The sequence below is a fragment of the Grampus griseus genome (assembly GCF_964374135.1).
Source record: "Grampus griseus genome assembly, chromosome: 13".
In the NCBI taxonomy this organism is placed as follows: domain Eukaryota; kingdom Metazoa; phylum Chordata; class Mammalia; order Artiodactyla; family Delphinidae; genus Grampus; species Grampus griseus.
Window position 1 is genome coordinate 67,448,998 of NC_139007.1, and position 18,537 is coordinate 67,467,534.

Genomic DNA, 18,537 nt, shown 5'->3' on the forward strand with positions numbered 1-18,537 from the left:
GTAGAGGGAAGGGTTTAGAATGAGTGGGAGTAAGAGCTGTGTGAGGAGAATTGAGCCTCAGTCCAGAAGAAACAAGGCTTCTGGCATGAGAAAGCAGCCACAACTCAGAAATAACAAAAAAGGGATTCTCGTCACCGTAAGGGAAAACAAACTTCAGTATGAGTGGCAGGGTTGGGATGTAATAGGAGAAAACAGAACCAAAATCACATGTATATCGTAACCAGACTCACATCAAAGGACATGGTGATGCATCTGTAGCAATAAAATAATAAAATGGCTATGCTATCTTGAATATTATATGGCAGCTTAGGTATGTAACTTTGTTTAATTTTACAATTCTATGAAAAGAAAAGTGTTATCCCCGTTTTTCAGATGAAAAAGTTAATAAAGGGAAAAAGAGGTACAATCACTTGCTCATAATCTCACAGCTACTGATCGGCAGAGCCAGAATTTCTATCCAGTTTTATCTTGACTCCAAATCATAGGCCATTGTTATACTTAGCAACACTGTCAGAGTTAGTGACTCCCATGCCATGGGGGAATGGGATAGGGGAATCCTAAATCTATGTGCCCAGTCACTATGTGTGCAAGAAGTCTCAGAACTATGGCACCCACAGATAAAACTAAACCAGTTATTAGTTTGTTTTCAATTGGAAAAACCCAAGAAAGGTAAACCTAGCCCCCCCACCACTAACTAGAAACAGAACACTTCTACTTCCTAGAAGTGGCAATGTCTTAGGCATCTTGCAAGAGGACTGTCTCACATGATGGCTGAGACTATGTGCCCCTGACAACCTCACTGAAACTTCGGGGGGGGGGGCGGGGGATCTGTCTCTTACTCAAGGTTGTGTGTGGTCTATGGAAGGTGAAGTGTTACTGAGCCTGACGCTGATCTGATGCCCTGGATGGATGACCCACTGGAGGTCTGGGGTTCTGCCAAGGTTATTTCCATCCTAGATCCACATAGAGTTTGTTGGCAGATAGAGCTGGTTCTTGAGACTAGACCAGAGGGTGTTTTCATTACCCCACGGGGCTTATATAAATTCATTCCCTTCCGTTTACAGTAATCTTTGGTCCAGCTTCTTTTCAGTCATTGATAAACAATCAGTTGATTGTGTGGGAACATTTGCAGTTGCATATGTAGATGCTAAAGCCTAACTGAGTGCAGAATTGGAATTCTAGCTGGGATATTCGTGGTTTATCTAAAGCAATTCAAGAAGGTAATAAAAGCCAAATAATTCCAGGATGGGTCATCTGGAGTGATATTCTTGGAATGCTAAGTGAAATTGTGAAAATAGCATTGATAGGGATTTCAGAAGAAAGAAAGAGAGAGAGAAGGAGGGAAGGAGGGAGGGAAGGAAGGAAGGAAGGAAAGAAGGAAGGAAGGAAGGAAAGAAGAGAGGGAGAGACAGAGGGAGGGAGGAGGGAAGGAGAGAAGAAAGAAACTCATGCATTCTTGGAATTGACAAGGTACTTTCGCATAATTATATACTTGCTTGGTACCCTAGTCTTATCTCTCTTTGGATGACCTCCCAGTTAAAAATAACCAGATAAAGTATCCTAGATTCTAAAATGCCAGGAATCTTTTGACCAGGTGAAGTCTCATCTTTCAAGATATCTGATGTTAAGTCACCCCAGATCAACCTGTACATTTTATTTGGTGACACAGGTATTGTTATAGTATTGCTACAGGACAGTGGAGGAAGGAGACTTTCTGTAACTTGTTTAAGAAGACAAATAATTCTATATTGCCACCCAGCTATGGTTCAGAAGTATTGCTCTGGACTACTGCCTTACTATCACTGAGGGTGAAATAGGAAGAGAAATCCCCTGTGCTGTGGGGGGAAAGGAAGATTCAATAGATGGAGATTTTCTGGAGAGAGTGGAGGTTAAGGGAGGGGAAAAAACAACAAGTATTTGTAATCTGTTCTTGCCAGACTCATCTGTGACTAGATGTCCATTCAGTTTGAACCAGAAAGCATTCTCCATCCACACCACAGACATTATCAAGCTCCCACCGCTATGGAAAAGCTCTTAGCTCTCCCCACCTGCTCTCAGCACAGACACAGCTAATCAATCACAGCACTCTTCCCCGCCAAGCCAAGATTCGGCATCAGAATCCTTCCTCTCATGTGCCATGACGGTTAGCACATGAGTTGAAAGCTGTTTACTTTCTCGGTCAGCACTGGTGATGCAAACATGAATAAAACATAGCACCTGACCTCAAACAGCTCACAGACTCTTGAGGGAAACAGATCTAGCAACAGTGACTGATAATATTTTGAGATGAAATGATAGAATTATATATTCAATGGTGTGGCCACACAGAAGGAAAAGTCACTGTCTATTCCTGAAGGAGTTTTTCCCAGAGGAAATGAACATGAAGGAGACTGGAAGGAGGAGAGAGCTCACCTCTTAGTCAAGATGGGATAGGCATGGGGGCTCTGAATAGCTTGATCTGTGACAGTGCTTTCTCAGCCTTAGGTCTGAGTGGGGGCATGGTAAGGCTCTGGGGTCAAGGGGCAGGCCAAAGGTCAAGAGCTATCTCTCCTTGATCGCCAGGTAAAGATGTTGAGGGTTTTTCCGGTAGAAAAATTACCCTTCTGCAGCATGTGGACCCCTTGGGGGCATAAAATTATTACAAGGGCTCCGTGAATTCACAGCGTATTGAGTAGCCTCCAGTAACAGTAAATGTGTCACATGGGTGTGTACTCATAATGTCACTGCTAAGAAGGTACAATGTGCTTGGAGCAGAAGATACAGGGGAAAGAAGACTTTCACCCTCAACAGTTTAACCCGAAGTCCACAAACCAAAGACTGTGGACATAGTGGGGTACCAGCTTGGAGAATCAATTTAATTGTGAAAATGCGCTACCTGTGCAAGCTGGGAAAATGTGAAGAGCTTAGAAGGGTTCTGGGCATCTGCTCAGGTGCTTTTATGGCATTTTACAGGTTAATTCTCCTTTTCTTTGACAACTACATAAATTCAGTTTGGGTTCACAAGCTCATAGCATCTGTTACCCCTATAGCCTTTTCCTGACAACCCAGAGAACTTGAACTTAGGTTCATTCTCTGAGCAGTCATTATATTTAAATAAATACTCTATAAAGGAAGTAAGCTCAGCCATTAATCTAATAGTTCAACCTTGAAAGAAGAAACAGTCTGTAACATTGTTATCACTAAATTAGCAGCATTAAGGATCAGCAACCATTATCATTTTTTTTTTTTTTTTTTTGCGATACGCGGGCCTCTCACTGTCGCGGCCTCTCCCGCTGCGGAGCACAGGCTCCGGACGCGCAGGCTCAGCGGCCATGGCTCACGGGCCCAGCTGCTCCGCGGCATGTGGGATCTTCCCGGACCGGGGCACGAACCCGTGTTCCCTGCATCGGCAGGGAGACTCTCAACCACTGCGCCACCAGGGAAGCCCCCATTATCATTTTTAGTTGAGCGTCACACCTCTCAAAGCCCAGTTAATGAACAAGGCTTTTGTGTTTATTCATCAAAATATTAAACACTAGCCAGACCTCATTACACAAGTTACTATTATAATAATCTCTTACGTTTGTATAGGACAGCTCACAAAGCACTTTCTCTGATGTACGTGATATCTTTCGAAGCTCACAATAACCATTCAGGGTAGAGGGAAAGGTATTATTAAACCTAGATTAGTGGTAAGTATTGCCATTATCCTAGGTCTGGGATTTTTTTTTTTTTTTTTGGAACAAATATCTGTATAAACAGAATGAAACAGAGGATTGAATAATTATCTTCAATGAGAATTTGGGGACAATTAAGTGTACTGGCCCTTTCCCACACCATGCCAGTTAAATCATAGGAGGATTATGCAGGGTTTATAGGATCCCTTTAATACTTTTCAAGGTGAGTAGGCACCCCAAAGATGAACCAAGTGAACCTAATAAAAAATTGGGTCCCCTGGCAACCAGGCAGCATGCAATTTGAGGAATTATCCCAATTTGAAACATTGCTATTAATAGCACATTTTCATAAGTACAGAATGTACTCTGGGAAGCATGAAAAACAAAGTCAAATTTGTAAGAAATTGAAGAAAAAGGAAGGAAGTTGAAATGAACAAGACTGAGAAGGAGAAAGGGCTGGAGTGCTAGTTGCCAAGGAAAGGTGAAATAGCAGGTATGTCATCAGTACGATCCATCAGAGAGAAATTGCAGGATTTATTGTCACTTCTTCTAGACAGCATTTTGATATGTGCAGCAGCAAAGTGTACTGAAATGGCATCTATTTATACGAAAGTAGTAAAAAAAAAAAAAAAAAAAAAGGTGTGGGAGAAAAACACAGCTTCCAGAGATTTTAAGTGTGTAGAGTTTCATGGTGATTTGATTTTTCCCCTGAGGGTTCTACACTAAATGTACTGCTTCTTTCATTTTATTGATACTATAATGGAATTTGATACACTCTAATTCAGAAACCAAAATGTTTATTCATTTCATATGGCAGTACAAAATCCAATCAAGAATAAAGATCGCCCCTTCCAAAGCTAAAATCATACAGTGTTAATTGCTTGGAAAAGAAAGAAACAAGCTTGAGATGAGGGTGCTGTTCTTTGCTATCAGCCAGTGAAGCAATTTCAAAAGTGGGGCTCTTCTTGCAGATTTTTCCTGCAGAAACATTTGTGTGTTTCTATGCAGGAAGGACACACACGGGGAACTTGATGGCTGTGGTTCCCATTGATCGATCACTTTGCTCGGGGGCTTGCAAACATCCTCTGTAATCATAGCAATGTAGCCCGTGTGTCAACAGTAGTATCTTATGCCGCAGTCTAGCTTATCAGCGAGAAGCATAGACTTTCACGAAATACGGGTCTGTGTTCAAGTCACAAAGATTAGGGTTTGAGTCCTGGCTTCTGCTCACTAACTGGCTTAACTTAGATAACCCCTGTAAGTTTCGTTCAGTTTCCTCATAGAGTTAGTGGGAAATAAATGAGACAATCCATTTGAGCCATTCAACACAGAAACAGGCACATAGTACGTGTTCATTTAAAAAATGATTTGTGTGTGTAAAGTTTATAAAATAATAGCCAACATTTATTGAGCAATTTATATACCTGTCCTAGATATTTTGCATGTCAAAACTTGTGTAATCCTCTCAGCAACTCTATGAGGGAATGCAAAAGGTTCAGCCCACAGTGAGAGCCAACTACAAAATTACACAAGACCAGCCTCACTACTGACACCCATTGCAAGTTCAGGGGTTCTTGAAACCATCCTCAGGTTCAAAAATCCACTAGAAGGACTCACAGAACTCACTGAATGCTGCTATGCTCCTGCGTATGTTTATTACAGGAAAAGGATACAGATAAAATCAGCCAAGGGAATGGGCACAGAGCAGAGTCCTGGACGGATCCACGTGTGGAACTTCCAGTTGAACAGCGTTAATTCCTCCTGGTGAGGATGTGTGACCCTGTGCACAGAGTACAGCCAGCCAGGGAAGCTCACCTGAGCTCTTGGTGTCCAGAGTTTTACTGGGGCTCCATCACATACTGCCTGCATGGCTGACCTTCAGTCTCCAGTCCTTCCTGGGGGCAGAACTGCTACCACTTGGCCCAAAGCCCTCATCATAAAATCACATTCTTAGATTGGCTGGTGGCCAAAGTTCCCAGGCAGACAAAGACACTCCCCATCAGGCAGGATATTCCAAGGGTCTAGAGAGCAAGTCCTAGTAGCTAAGAGCAAAGACCAGACCTCTCTTTGGGTAGGTTAATTCTTCATTACGAATATTCCCATCTCATAGAGGAAGAAACTGAAATGCAGAGAGGTTAAAAAACTGGCCTAAATAAATAAATAAATAAATAGCCTTAAAAAAAAAAAAAAAAGCCTAAGAGCTGCTAGCTGTAAGTGGGAGAGCCAGGATTCAAATCTAGGCAGTCGTTCCCTGGAATCTGTAAACATTACCCCTTGCTGTCTGCTGCTGTGTTCATGGAGTCTACGGAGATCAGACTGCTGATAGATAGTAGGATCTGGATTTGAACTTGGGTGGATCTGATTCAAAAGTTCTTGGTCTCTCTGTTTTCCTCTGGCTTTTCCTTGCAAAAACATAAGAACCCAACTGACCAGTGTCTAAGAGACTCTTTGGCTTCTTGTACCCCTGAATGCAGATGAAGTTGCTAGCAACCCTGCCTGGGTTCTTTCTCTGGCACATCGAGCTATGATGAACATCAGTGCCTGGCTCAGAAGGCAAGTGCTCCTTAGTGGTTTCCTGGGACTGTCTTATGACTATTAAGAGTCAGTGGAGGGCTTCCCTGGTGGCGCAGTGGTTGAGAGTCCGCCTGCCGATGCAGGGGACACGGGTTCGTGCCCCGGTCTGGAAAGATCCCACGTGCCGCGGAGCGGCTGGGCCCGTGAGCCACGGCCGCTGAGCCTGCGCGTCCAGAGCCTGTGCTCCGCAACGGGAGAGGCCACAGCAGTGAGAGGCTCGCGTACCGCAAAAAAAAAAAAAGAGTCAGTGGAGTTTTTATGAGCCCTGAAAATAATATTATCTATGACACTAATAATTCTGTATTATTTCTACAGGAAAAAAAAAGTGCTACCAGTACTTACCCATATATGCATGTAAGTTTCAGCGAAGGGAAGGTATTTTAGTCATAAGCTGTAAGTGTCTTCATGAAAGCAGGGCTGGAGCTGCCTGTTTACATACGGTGCATCACAATGGTACATGTAAGACCATACTTCCTCACATATTCTTGAAGGCACAGTTTGATGTCTCTAGTACTCTGACATTTAGGATGTAATTGCAGATACCAGGCTAAAGCTTGTAAAACCCTAAACCCCTGTCTCGGTTGCTTGTCAGGCCTGGAAGGTTTTGAGGGGAGTAGTGGGAGGGGAACTGTACCCCATCACCCCCAGAGAAGAGCTTTTCTGAGTACACTGCAAACAGAGAGGGATCACTGATGAAAACCAAAGGGGCGAGCATCTCCCACCCACAGATCCCACGTGCTGATGTACACAACCCGCTCATCACCAAGCCAGGGGTCAAGTTATGTGAGTTCAGTCGATTGAACTTGAACCAAGGCAAAAAGTAGGTGTAACCCACCCCCGCTTCCTGCAGCTCCCATCAGTTAGTTGAATTCCTCATCAATCAGAATCTCCCAGGGTAAGACATCTATTCTCAAAGTTCCACAGAGATTCTGAGGCGCAGCAGACATCAAGAGCTTAATAGATCTGAAATGATGCCACCACGGAAAAACTTAAATTTGCAAAATATATGAAACAGAACAACCTATCATCTAATATTCATTTTCAGCATCTAAATCACGTTCATTCTTTAAAGGGAAATGAAATAACCAACCCCCCACTTACATTTAATTTTGGTTTGTCAGAGGGGCTGTTAGTATTAAGCGAAAGTTAAGCACATAATTATATAGTATGCATATTTTTAAAATTAGGGCAAGTGTACCACAAAGTAATTTAATTGTCATTTACAAATACATTGCAGTTTTTAAAGTGTTTTCACACTGGATGTTAATGCCCACAGCTGAAGAAAATCCTAAAGCCACTTCCAGGCATGGGGATGTCCCTTGACTCATGTTTTTTCTTTGGGGACAAAGCGTTGGTTTGAAGCTCTTTCCTCCATGCACAGTCAGTTTCACACGGGCAGAATAATCAGTTATTAACTATTTATTGACACCAGTGGGATGTGCAGGCTGTGTTTCAGGTTCTTTCACTGAAGTACACGTGGATGCAGTAGGAGGGTACACGGTAAAGTGAGGGAAGACCTAAAACCAGCTGGGCAGCCTCGCAGCCGGGCCTCACAGAGAAGCGAACGTAGGTCATTGTTAAGGCCAGGACTGGACAGTAGCTCCTTTCATCTGAAAGTAGTTCTAGACACCCGACAGCAACTCTAATAGCCTCCCAAGTTCAATGCTCAGCTCTTCCATCTCTGTTCCTCCCTCTGGACTTCTCATTCCATAACCAGCTGTGGTTTCTGCTGCTGCTACAGACGACCTTCCCACATCATAGCTTCTGTTTACGCAGAGCTTCTACTATCTCATGGCTTCTGCTTTCTGCCTTCTTCTTGTGTCTCTTGCTTCAGCCCACCCTACTGTTTGCTGATGCTCTCTGTGTGTCTCCCATTTAAAGCCTCTAAAAGAAAGACTGGGGGCTTCCCTGGTGGCACAGTGGTTAAGAATCCACCTGCCAATGCAGGGGACACGGGTTCAAGCCCCGGTCCGGGAAGATCCCACATGCCGCAGGGCAGCTAAGCCCGTGCGCCACAACTACTGAGCCTAAACTCTAGAGCCTGCGAGCCACAACTACTGAAGCCCACGCACCTAGAGCCCATGCTCCGCAACAAGAGAAGCCACCACAATGAGAAGTTCACGCACGGCAACGAAGAGTAGACCCTGCGCTCCTCAACTAAAGAAAGCCCGCGTGCAGCAACGAAGACCCAACACAGCCAGATAAATAAATAAAAGAAAGACTGGAATCAGCAGTCAGGATTCCATATGATGCACCTCCATCGAGTACATATCGCAACAAGCAAGTCACCATGAGGGTCACAGACTGCCTGAAGAAGGCTGGCTTTGGATGAACCACTGGTTCTTCATCCAGGCGGCTTCAACCAGGAATGGAGAGTCATGGGATATACAGCATGGCAAGCTATGCATAATAAATCCCTTAGGAAAAGGAAACTGTGAGCATGGCAGGCACCGTGGGGCTTCTCAGAAAGCACTGCAGCTGTCCAGAACAAGGTGAGCCCCATCGGCACCGCTGTGTGTTGACGTCTGGCCTGGTCCCCCTTCAGCCCAGCTGTCTGTGTGCCCTGAGCTCAGGCCCAGGGGTTCAGTCGCTCTTCTCCATGAATGCTTTCCCATCCAGGCTGGCTCTCCAACAGGAAGCAGCTCTTTATATTCTTCCTCCCCTACCCTCTGTCCCTGAAGGAACCATGTGGCTTTTTGGTTTCAAATGCTTTCCTGCTAATTACCCTGGTTTGAGTATGGGCTAACTACAACACCAAACATTAGGGGAGTTATACATCTCAAAGTAGTCCTATGAGTTGTTTAGACTGAAATGTAAAAATTTTTGACCAAAAAAATATGTCCTCATCTTAATTTACAGAACCTGTGAATATTACCTATTATGGCAAAAGAATGACTGTTAACTTAGATGGCAAAATGATGTGATTAGTTAAGGATCTAGAAAGGAGGAGCTTCTCCTGGATCATGAGTGTCGTTATATGAGAAAGGCAGAGGGAGGTTAGACAGAACAGAGGAGGAGAGGAGGCAATCTGACCACGGAGGCGGAGGTTGGAGTGATGCAGCCACAAGCCAGAGAATGTCGGCAGCCTCAAGATGCTGGAAGGGGTAAGGAAGGATTCTCGCCTGGAGACTTTGGAAGCACTGCATCCCTACCGACACTTTAACTTCAGATTTCTCACCTCTAGGACTGTGAGGGAATAAAATTTTATTGTTTTGTTATCCAATTTATGGTACTCTTTATAGAACCCCTAGGTATGTAATACCTATACTGTCTTAAATGTTCCCTGGAAGTCTCCAGAGTTCTTACATTGAGAGACAACCTATCTGATGCTATTTGTTTGCAAACTAGAGGGGACTGTGGCCTGAGGTAGGTTCAGGGTAACAGCATGACTATATCTGCTGACACAGGTGGTCTGCAAGCTTCATGAGAGTAGAACTGGGCTGCACATTACAGGTGCATGTTTGTTGAATGAATGAATGCATTCTCTGGTTTCCTTCTAATTGTTTTTGTTTTTTGTTTTTTGTTTTTGCGGTACGTGGGCCTCTCACTGTTGTGGCCTCTCCCGTTGCGGAGCACAGGCTCCGGACGCGCAGGCTCAGCAGCCATGGCTCACGGGCCCAGCCGCTCTGCGGCATGTGGGATCCTCCTGGACCGGGGCACGAACCCGTGTCCCCTGCATCAGCAGGTGGACTCTCAACCACTGTGCCACCAGGGAAGCCCTTCTAATTGTTTTTTATTTTCTGGTTCTGTGCACCCAAATGACTCCTCTGGCCTCAGATGGCACTGAACTTGAAAGCTGGGACTTTTCTGGCCTTTTTCTCCATCCTATCCTGGCCCCTGGCTTTTTACAATTCTTTCCACTGTTCTTCCTTTCACCACCTGCATACGCACTCTGGATAAGAAAGGCATTCTACCCTTCCTTTTGTTCCCTTTAAATCAAGCAAACTGTTGTTTCTGAAATAAACCTCATTACAAACAGACCTTGTTTTATTGCATTTTGCTTTACTGCACTTTGCAGATATAATTATCTTTTTTACAAATTGAAGGTTTGTGGCAACCCTGCATTGAGCAAGTCTACTGGCTCCATCTTCCTAACAATACTTGCTCCCTTCCTGTCTTTGTGTCATGTTTTGGTAATTCTCACAATATTCCAGACTTTTTCATAATTGTTGTATTTGTTTTGGTGATCTGCCATCAGTGATCTTTGATGTTACTTTTATGACTCACTGAAGGCTCAGATGATAGCATTTTTAGCAATGGAGTATTTTTTAATTAAGATACATACATTTTTTAGACATAATGCTATTGTACACTTAATAGACTGCAGTAGAGTGTAAACATAACATTAATTTGCACTTGGAAACCAAAAAATTTGTGTGACTCGATTTATTGCAATATTTGCAGTGTGGTCTAGAATCGAGCCTGCAATATTTCCAAGGTACGCCTGTATATCTTCTTTCCATTTCTACTCTCCATCTCCAAAACTTAATCAAACTCTACCCTCCCCACAGACAGAACCTTCTCCTCCTTGGAATTTTCATGCCACCTTACCCCTTTTCTGTGTCACTTATTTCTCTCTTGAAAACCAGATATTTATGTGGATACCATCCCTTCTGCCAGACTTCAGAGTATTCTTACCATCCACTTCATCTTTCCCTTAGTGCATATTATAGGAACAGCTAACAGTATAGGAACCCAAAAAATACTGGAGAATTGAATAGAAAATGCGGGAGAATCAGGGACATTCAACAAGAGAAGAGAAATTTTGCAATAAAATCCTTAATATGCTAAGAAGTTAATAAGGTAAATAAAATTATTTTGAAACAGCATTGAAGGCCCAGTTGAAATGATGGTGGGCTAGTCTGAACTTGGATGGGTAAGGTCGGAATAGTTAGATGAATCTACACTTGGTTTCTTAGGTTTTTTCTGTGGCTCTATAACAAATTACTACAAATTTTGCAGCCTAAAACAACACATATTTATCATCTCACAGTTTCTGAAGTCAGGGCTCCAAACATGGTTTAACTGGGTCTTTTGCTACAGGGCCTCTTACAAGATGCAGTGTCAGCCAGTGTTGGGGTCTTATTAGAAGAATTGAGTGGGGAAGGATCTCCTTGTAAGTGCACATGGCTGTTGGCAGGATTCAGTTCTTCAAGGGCTGCTGGACTGAGGGCCTCTGTTTCTAGCCATCTGTTGGCCAGAAGATGCTCCCTTTAGGTCTTGCTATGTGGGCTTTCCCAGCATAGCTACGTGCCTCATCAAAGCCAGCAAGGGAAGTAGCCTGCTAGCAAAACAGAACCCCCAGTCTCGTCTAAACTAATCGTAGAGGTTGTATCTTATAAACTTTACCAAATACCATGAGTTAAAAGCAAATCAGTGCCTACCTTCAAACAAAGGCATAGATACCAGGAAGCTGGTATCATTGAAAATACATCTTAGAATTTGTCTGCCATGTCTGGTAAGTACCATAGGCATTCCCTAAGTATTTTTGAAAGGGTCGTGTTCCAAAATTTGTTTCTTGCTTGGTTGGAACTAAGAATTCCGTAGGATTTCCTTATAAAAACAATGGAGTTAAATTCCTGGGCTTACTTCCAGGTAAGGGCCATTTTACCCAGAGTAGACCAAGTAGCATACTAACCAAACTACTCTAACTTACATTTATTTATGCCATTGTTATTCTTTGAGAATATGCTTTCCAAATGTCAAGCTGGGATGCTGGGACAAATTCTCCAATTAACAAATCTTCAGCATAGCCACGTAGGGAAGTTAGGAGTACTATGCCTCTGCCATCAGGAACTCATTAATTATTTCACACTGTGTATATGAACAGATGATCCCCAAGCAAAGTGTTTATCCATAAGCTGATAATCAATGATGCATTTACTGTGAACTCATTCTCTGAAGTCCTCAATATTTGTACTGAAAATCTGAATGTTTCAACAGGGAGAGCAAATCACTTTCAAAGTCTTTCAGAAAATATAATTCAAGGAACCATTTCAAATCATTTTTAAATTCTTAAGACTAAACAAAAACATCCACCACAGCATCACCGAAGCCCCTATGTTGAAGTTCCTGGTCCCGGCTTGTTTACACTAAATCTCACGGGTTAGTAATGATGCCACCTCCTTTCCCTACAGGTCAATGTGGAAGAATCTGCCCGTTAGGCCAGCAGAAGAAATTCTTTTGAATTTTCAGCTTCATCAAAGACTGGCCCTTTCCCTGTTTGAAGTCCTCTCTTGCTTCTTAGCCATTGGGGGTGCTTTGAACTCAACTCCCACTGACCCTGTTTCCTCTTCAAAGGCTTCTTCCCTTCCATGTAGGGAGAAGATGCCTTTTGAAAGTAGTGGGCTCCTGCCTTATGTGAGTCTGTCGGTGTGAGCAGTAATAAACAAAAATAATAATAAGCAGAAGTAACAGGTCTTGGTAATTACAGAGAGATCCAGAGAAAATGGGAAGATGGAAGGCAAGCCACTCTGCAGTATTACTTGGAAGAGAGGGTATTTAACATGCCTTATTCTCTGCTGTGCTGCAACTTCTGTAGCTTGCATGAAGCAGGGGTTGGGCATTTAAAGTGGCCCATCCTTACGTGGAAATTTCGGCCCAGGTGGACACCCCAGAGATGTTATACGTGGGAAATTTAAATTTAAAACAGCTTCAGTTATCTGAGTGAGACTCTTCCCCAGGCACCTAAACAGTTAGACCCTGTCATGAGACAAAGTCCTACACATCTTGCATCTGTAAACACCATCAGAAGCTGAAAATTCTTGAGAATTTTTCTTTTTCTTAGCTATTGACTCATGAACTCGTGGACTAGTTATGGGTTGATTCTATTGTACTTTTTTTTTCCCCCAGTTTAAGTTGCTAACTTACATATGTACAATTTTAGCTCCAGTGAAGTATTTTCTGTTTTATTTTCTAAGGAAGATGCTACTAGAGTTGTGATAGCTTGTAAGACACTTAAAAGTAGGTCCTTCCCATTCTGGAAGGCTCTGATTATGTGATCTTAGGTAAACTATCAGGTAGGAGCATCAGCCAGCGTGACATAGAATAGCTCCTTAAATAGCTGCCTGATACAGAATAGTTCAGGTATTAAACAGCAGAGGTCCATAGTTAGCAGCACTAATCAAACCACACTTTCCTTCATATCTGATAATGGGGTATAGTAATGTGCTAGGGCTGCCCTAACAAAACACCACGGACAGGGTAGCTGAAACAACAGAAATTTATTACTCACAAGTCTGGAGTCTGGAAGTCCAAGATCAAGGTGTTGACAGGGTTGGTTTCTCCTGAGGCTTCTCTCCATGGCTTGCAGATGGCCACCTTCTCACTGTGTCCTCACATGGCTTTTTCTATGCATGATCACACCCCTGGTGTCTCTTCCTCTACTTATAAGGACACTAGTCCTATTGCATTAAGGCTCCACCCTTATGATCTCATTTAACCTCAATTACATCTTTAAAGACACTATCTTCAAATAGTCACGTTGGCGGTTAACGCTTCAATGTATGAATTTTGGGAGAACATATTTCAGTCCGTAACATGGGGTTACCAATAATGCCCATAGATGGATTGGAGGTCATAAATAGTTTGTGAAAATGTGTGAGTGTGTGCGTTTGTGGATTTTTCTGGAGAGAAAGTTCACGCCTTTCATGGGAATTTCAAAGAATGCTAATAGATAGGACACATTGCTTTATATCAACTTCCCTAATTATTTTTCTAGTTGGGATGATATATGCTGATGCTTCACAAAGATTCTGTGATTTTATTAACCCTATTGTTCCATCCTCTCTAGATTTTGAGATATTCTGTTTGGCTGTGAATCATTACTCTGTCCAAAGATTAGGGAATAGTTGGAGAACGTGTTTTCTTACCCTGCTGAGATGACTAAAATAATGATGTGGCATTTTTTTCATTGATGTCCAGTTTTAGAGTGTTTTCCTTTGTAAATGGTGGCCTAGGTACTTAAGAAAATATGTCGTTTTATAAATCAAATAAATATCTGAGGAAGTTAGAATAGCAATTAAAAAGCAATTATGAATTTAGGACATAGGAGTAGTACTGCAAAAATAAATAAAGTTGAACTTCCCAATTATAGGCAGTGTTGTTTATGCCTCTATCATGTGCAGAGGAAAGCACTGAAAACACGTGGTAGGGAAACGGGCCCTATGATAAAAACCTAAAGAAATTAGAAATTTTTAAATGGAAAATAGAGTATGACTAATACTTCAAAAGTTACCCCTACCCATTACTTTCTCTCCCTCTCTTGTAGGCCCGTACCTTTATTTGGGTCCTATCATATGCTGATCTCTGGGGCCACTATTTTTATTGCATATATGTGTCACTGACTTTTTAAACCAGAACTTAGGATTTTCATTTGCCATCAAATGAATGGCAAATGGCAAAAAAAAAACTATCAAAAATGGCAAATGGCAAAAAAAACCCTATCAAAAAACCTATCAAAATAAAAAAAAAACTATCAAAAATGGCAAATGGCAAAAAAAAAACCTATCAAAATGTATTTTCATTTTGATAGGTTTAGACATTTTTCTTGCCCAGTGGTTTTTATTTTTATTTTTTTTAGTTTTGGAAACATTAAATCCATACAAAATCAAAATCTTCCACAGATGCCAAGTGGATAACAATGGAACTTATAGCTGAAAGAGGGAGAGGAAGGGGTCCTGCTGAAATAAAAACATATTATCAATATGGTATTTCCCTAATCCAAAGTCTTCTCTGTGTGGAATTCCCAGTCCATCAACTGTCCATAGTAGATTATTTCTTTCTTTGCTTAGCATTCTCTGTATATTAAAATATCAGAAGAAACAAAATTATGTTCCCAGTTTGTTTTTTTAAAAAAAAGACAAAATCAGCTGGGGCATATTTATTTCCTCTGACTGCAGCCCCTTGTAGAAATGTCAGTAGTGGATGGGAAAATTAAGACAGTGCTCACTTACCTCTCCTCACTTAGGACAGTGACAGTGGAAGGGGATTGGAAATCCTAAATCCTAAAATTGGCTTTGGAAACGTTTTCAATCTTTGATCTCATTTGCTCCTAAAGCATGCAGCTGCAGTCATAGAAACTAAATATGTAAGACATCCTATGACTTTCTGGTGAATGGCTATTTTGGAAAGAATCCTTTCAAAGCCCCCAGGTCATTTTTGCTGAAGTCACTGTGTCAGGATCAAAGACAGCTGGCAGCTCACTGCCTTGATCCATGCCTGATGGCTTTTAGGGAGCACTCCAAGCGCCTGGGGTTCCATCCATTCTGTTCCTGGAGTCAATAACACCTGAATCACTAAAGTAAAATGAAGTTTGATATGTGCTGTTTACTATTAGAGAGAGTTTGAATATTTGCAATTTTTAAATAAAAAATGTTAAAAGAAAAAATCTTCATTTACTGACCTTCGCAAAGAATTGAGGAAATCTTTTTTAAAAAAAAAACAAATTAAACCTCTGAAATTAGTACAAATGCAACACTTGTGAGTCTTTGGGGTTTTCCGTGGAAATGCATACTGAATCCCTGCATGTGTGTATGTGTTGAACTGTTACAGTTAAGCATTTATTTTTCTTGTTGTTGTTGTTGTTTTTGTTTTTGCGGTACGTGGGCCTCTCACTGTTGTGGCCTCTCCCGTTGCGGAGCACAGGCTCCGGACGCGCAGGCCCAGCGGCCATGGCTCACGGGCCCAGCCGCTCCGTGGCATGTGGGATCTTCCCGCACCAGGGACGAACCTGTGTCCCCTGCATCGGCAGGCAGACTCTCAACCACTGCGCCACCAGGGAAGCCCAAGCATTTATATTTTTACAGAAAGTTTTATGCTTGCTTTTTTGGGTTTTGTTTGTTTGTTTGTTTTTGGTTTAGTTTGGTTTGCTTTGGTTTAGTTTGGTTTAGTTAGGTTGGGTTTTTTGTTTTGTTTTTGTTCTCACATTTTGGCTCGAAATGGCTCGGCAAAGAAATAAAGTTGCAATGTTTTATGTAATTTGCCCCCAAGTCATGCAGAGTTTGTGTCAAAACTAAATTGAGATTTTTTTTTTCAGCCAGGATTTTTAAATCTGCTTTAACTAGCCAACACACCATCTTCTGTTTCTTAGGGTATCTGGTAGGTTCTGATACTGTACTAGGGGCCATTAGGACACAGAAATATAAGTCATGGCCCCTCTCCTCACATGTGCACACTATGCCTTGACTCGACAAACTCAGTCAGTCCAATAGGCCAGCATAACCTCTTCATGAGTTCTAATTTTTACTTATGCCAAATAATGTCTGTGGAAGATGGAGACTTAGTTCCAAAAGCATGCATTTTGGTGAGAGGCTGAGTTCCCCTTACCGTTCATCACTTCCTGCCAGCCCTCAAGGTTAAGCATATCCACGTGCAGCTGGTGGTGCTTTCTCTTTTGGGATTTTGAAATTTAAGGAGGAAAGGGAAAGAAAACTAACAACTGTTGAATGCCTGTTTATGCTCAGCTGTGGGTTTATATAATTTAATCTTCATGACAATATTATTATCCCCATTTAACAGATGACGAATAAGAATCAGAAAAGCCAAGCAGATGTTCAAGGTCCTCCAGCTTAGTCCCTGACATCAGCTGTATTTGAATCTAGGTTTCTCCAAAGGCAAAGGGCAGCTGTTTCCCACTAGACTGAACCATTTCTATGCAATTGCTAGAGAATCCCTTAGTTTCCTCACCAGTAAAATAAAGATAAAATCTTCCACCTTGTTTAATATGTGATAAAATAAGAGTATTGAACATGCTGAATAAATTCAAATGAGCTTGTACTCATTCAGCCTCTTCGTGAGTTGGGAACAACCACCGGCAAATTATGACTCAAGTTATCAATAACATTAATGTTCAAGCTTTCATCTTTACCATTGTTAACATTAAAGAGAGTACTATCTTCCCTTCTCACCCACACCCTTTTGCAAAACTCATAAAACTTTTGTTTAAAGATTTTTCTTCTCGCAAATGCTTCTTACCTTGCAACCTCTGCTAGCCAATGAAGGTATTTCATAGACTTAATTGGCAGAGCAAATCAAAAAGGGACATGTAAAAAGAATGAGAAAAGAAACCTGTAGAGGGACTGGCATAGCTGAGGCAAAGAGACACTTTGAAAATTATATATGAAAGCTTAAGTTGAAAACAACTTGAGGAACAATGAAGGAAAGGTCTTAAATTCTAGTACCAAGAGTTTAGATTGGATAACATGGGTTATCAGGATCTCCTGCACTTTTGTCTTCTGTCCCCATCAACTACGGACATGGGTTTTACCGAGGTCTCTGTTGATCTCCATTGGCCAGAACATTGGTAGACATTTTTGGTCCTCATTTTGCCTTCTCAGTGCCATTAAATGCAACTGACTGCTCCATCCTTGTATCTTCTTCCCCTTGGCTTCCATGATACATTTTCTGGCTTTCCTTTTCTCTCTCTGGCTACTTCCTCTACTATGCATTGCAGGCTCATCTTCTGCCATCCAGCTTTAAACATGGAGTTCTTCAAGGTTTGTTCTCAGGCCCTCTTCTGGTCTTAATATACACCTTTCTCTTAAGTGAGCTTGTCTACATCATGGCTTCACCTAACTAAGGATTCTTTCCCAAGCTCTAGACCCACATGAACTTGAACATGATAAAGTTTCCTCTTGTCTAACATGCTCATAGCCAAAGTTGGGAATGTACACAATGTCTTTTTTGAGCAATTGTTTGGATAATGGACAGGGAACACGAGAAGAGCAATGACATGGCAAAATGGCTGATGGTGAATTTACTTTTGGACTTGCTGCTTTTCAGCTGCCTAAAGTTTCAGTTCAGTAAGATTTGGGTATAGTGACCTGAAGGCCAACTGAACAATTTCTGTAGAATATGTGGGCCAAAGTTGTATTGGAGAAGGGGATAAAGGGAGACAGAGAGGGTCTTCTACTTCTTAAAGACAGCCCTCCCTACCCACTACTTCAGTTCATTATACATAATTGTACTCAGTGTTTATTAAATAGTTGGGATTTACTTCTGTCCTCTGCTTTTCTTTGGGGACCAGTAAACTTAATCCACTCATTCATTCATCCATGATCATAGATTACCCATACTGGCCAATTAAGTCTGCTCTATTCTAAGTTCACTCAAAAACCTTTGGGATACTGTGATCACAAGGGAGAATCAAGGAAGGACTATAGCTAGAACAATTAAACGACGATTACCACAAACATTGATTGAATGCGTACTCTATGTCAGGTACTGTGATGAATGCTTTCTCTGTGTTGTCAGTTTTACTCCTGCACAGCACGATTCAGTTATTCTCTCTAACCCCGTTTTAGAGATG

General features: G+C 42.0%; 1 protein-coding gene across 2 annotated transcripts in view; it reads left to right on the forward strand.

The window, feature by feature from the left end:
* The window catches only part of AIG1 (androgen induced 1), a 234,085-nt gene that overhangs the window by 153,402 nt on the left and 62,146 nt on the right, over positions 1–18,537 (forward strand). The gene's annotated exons all lie outside the window — the stretch shown is intronic.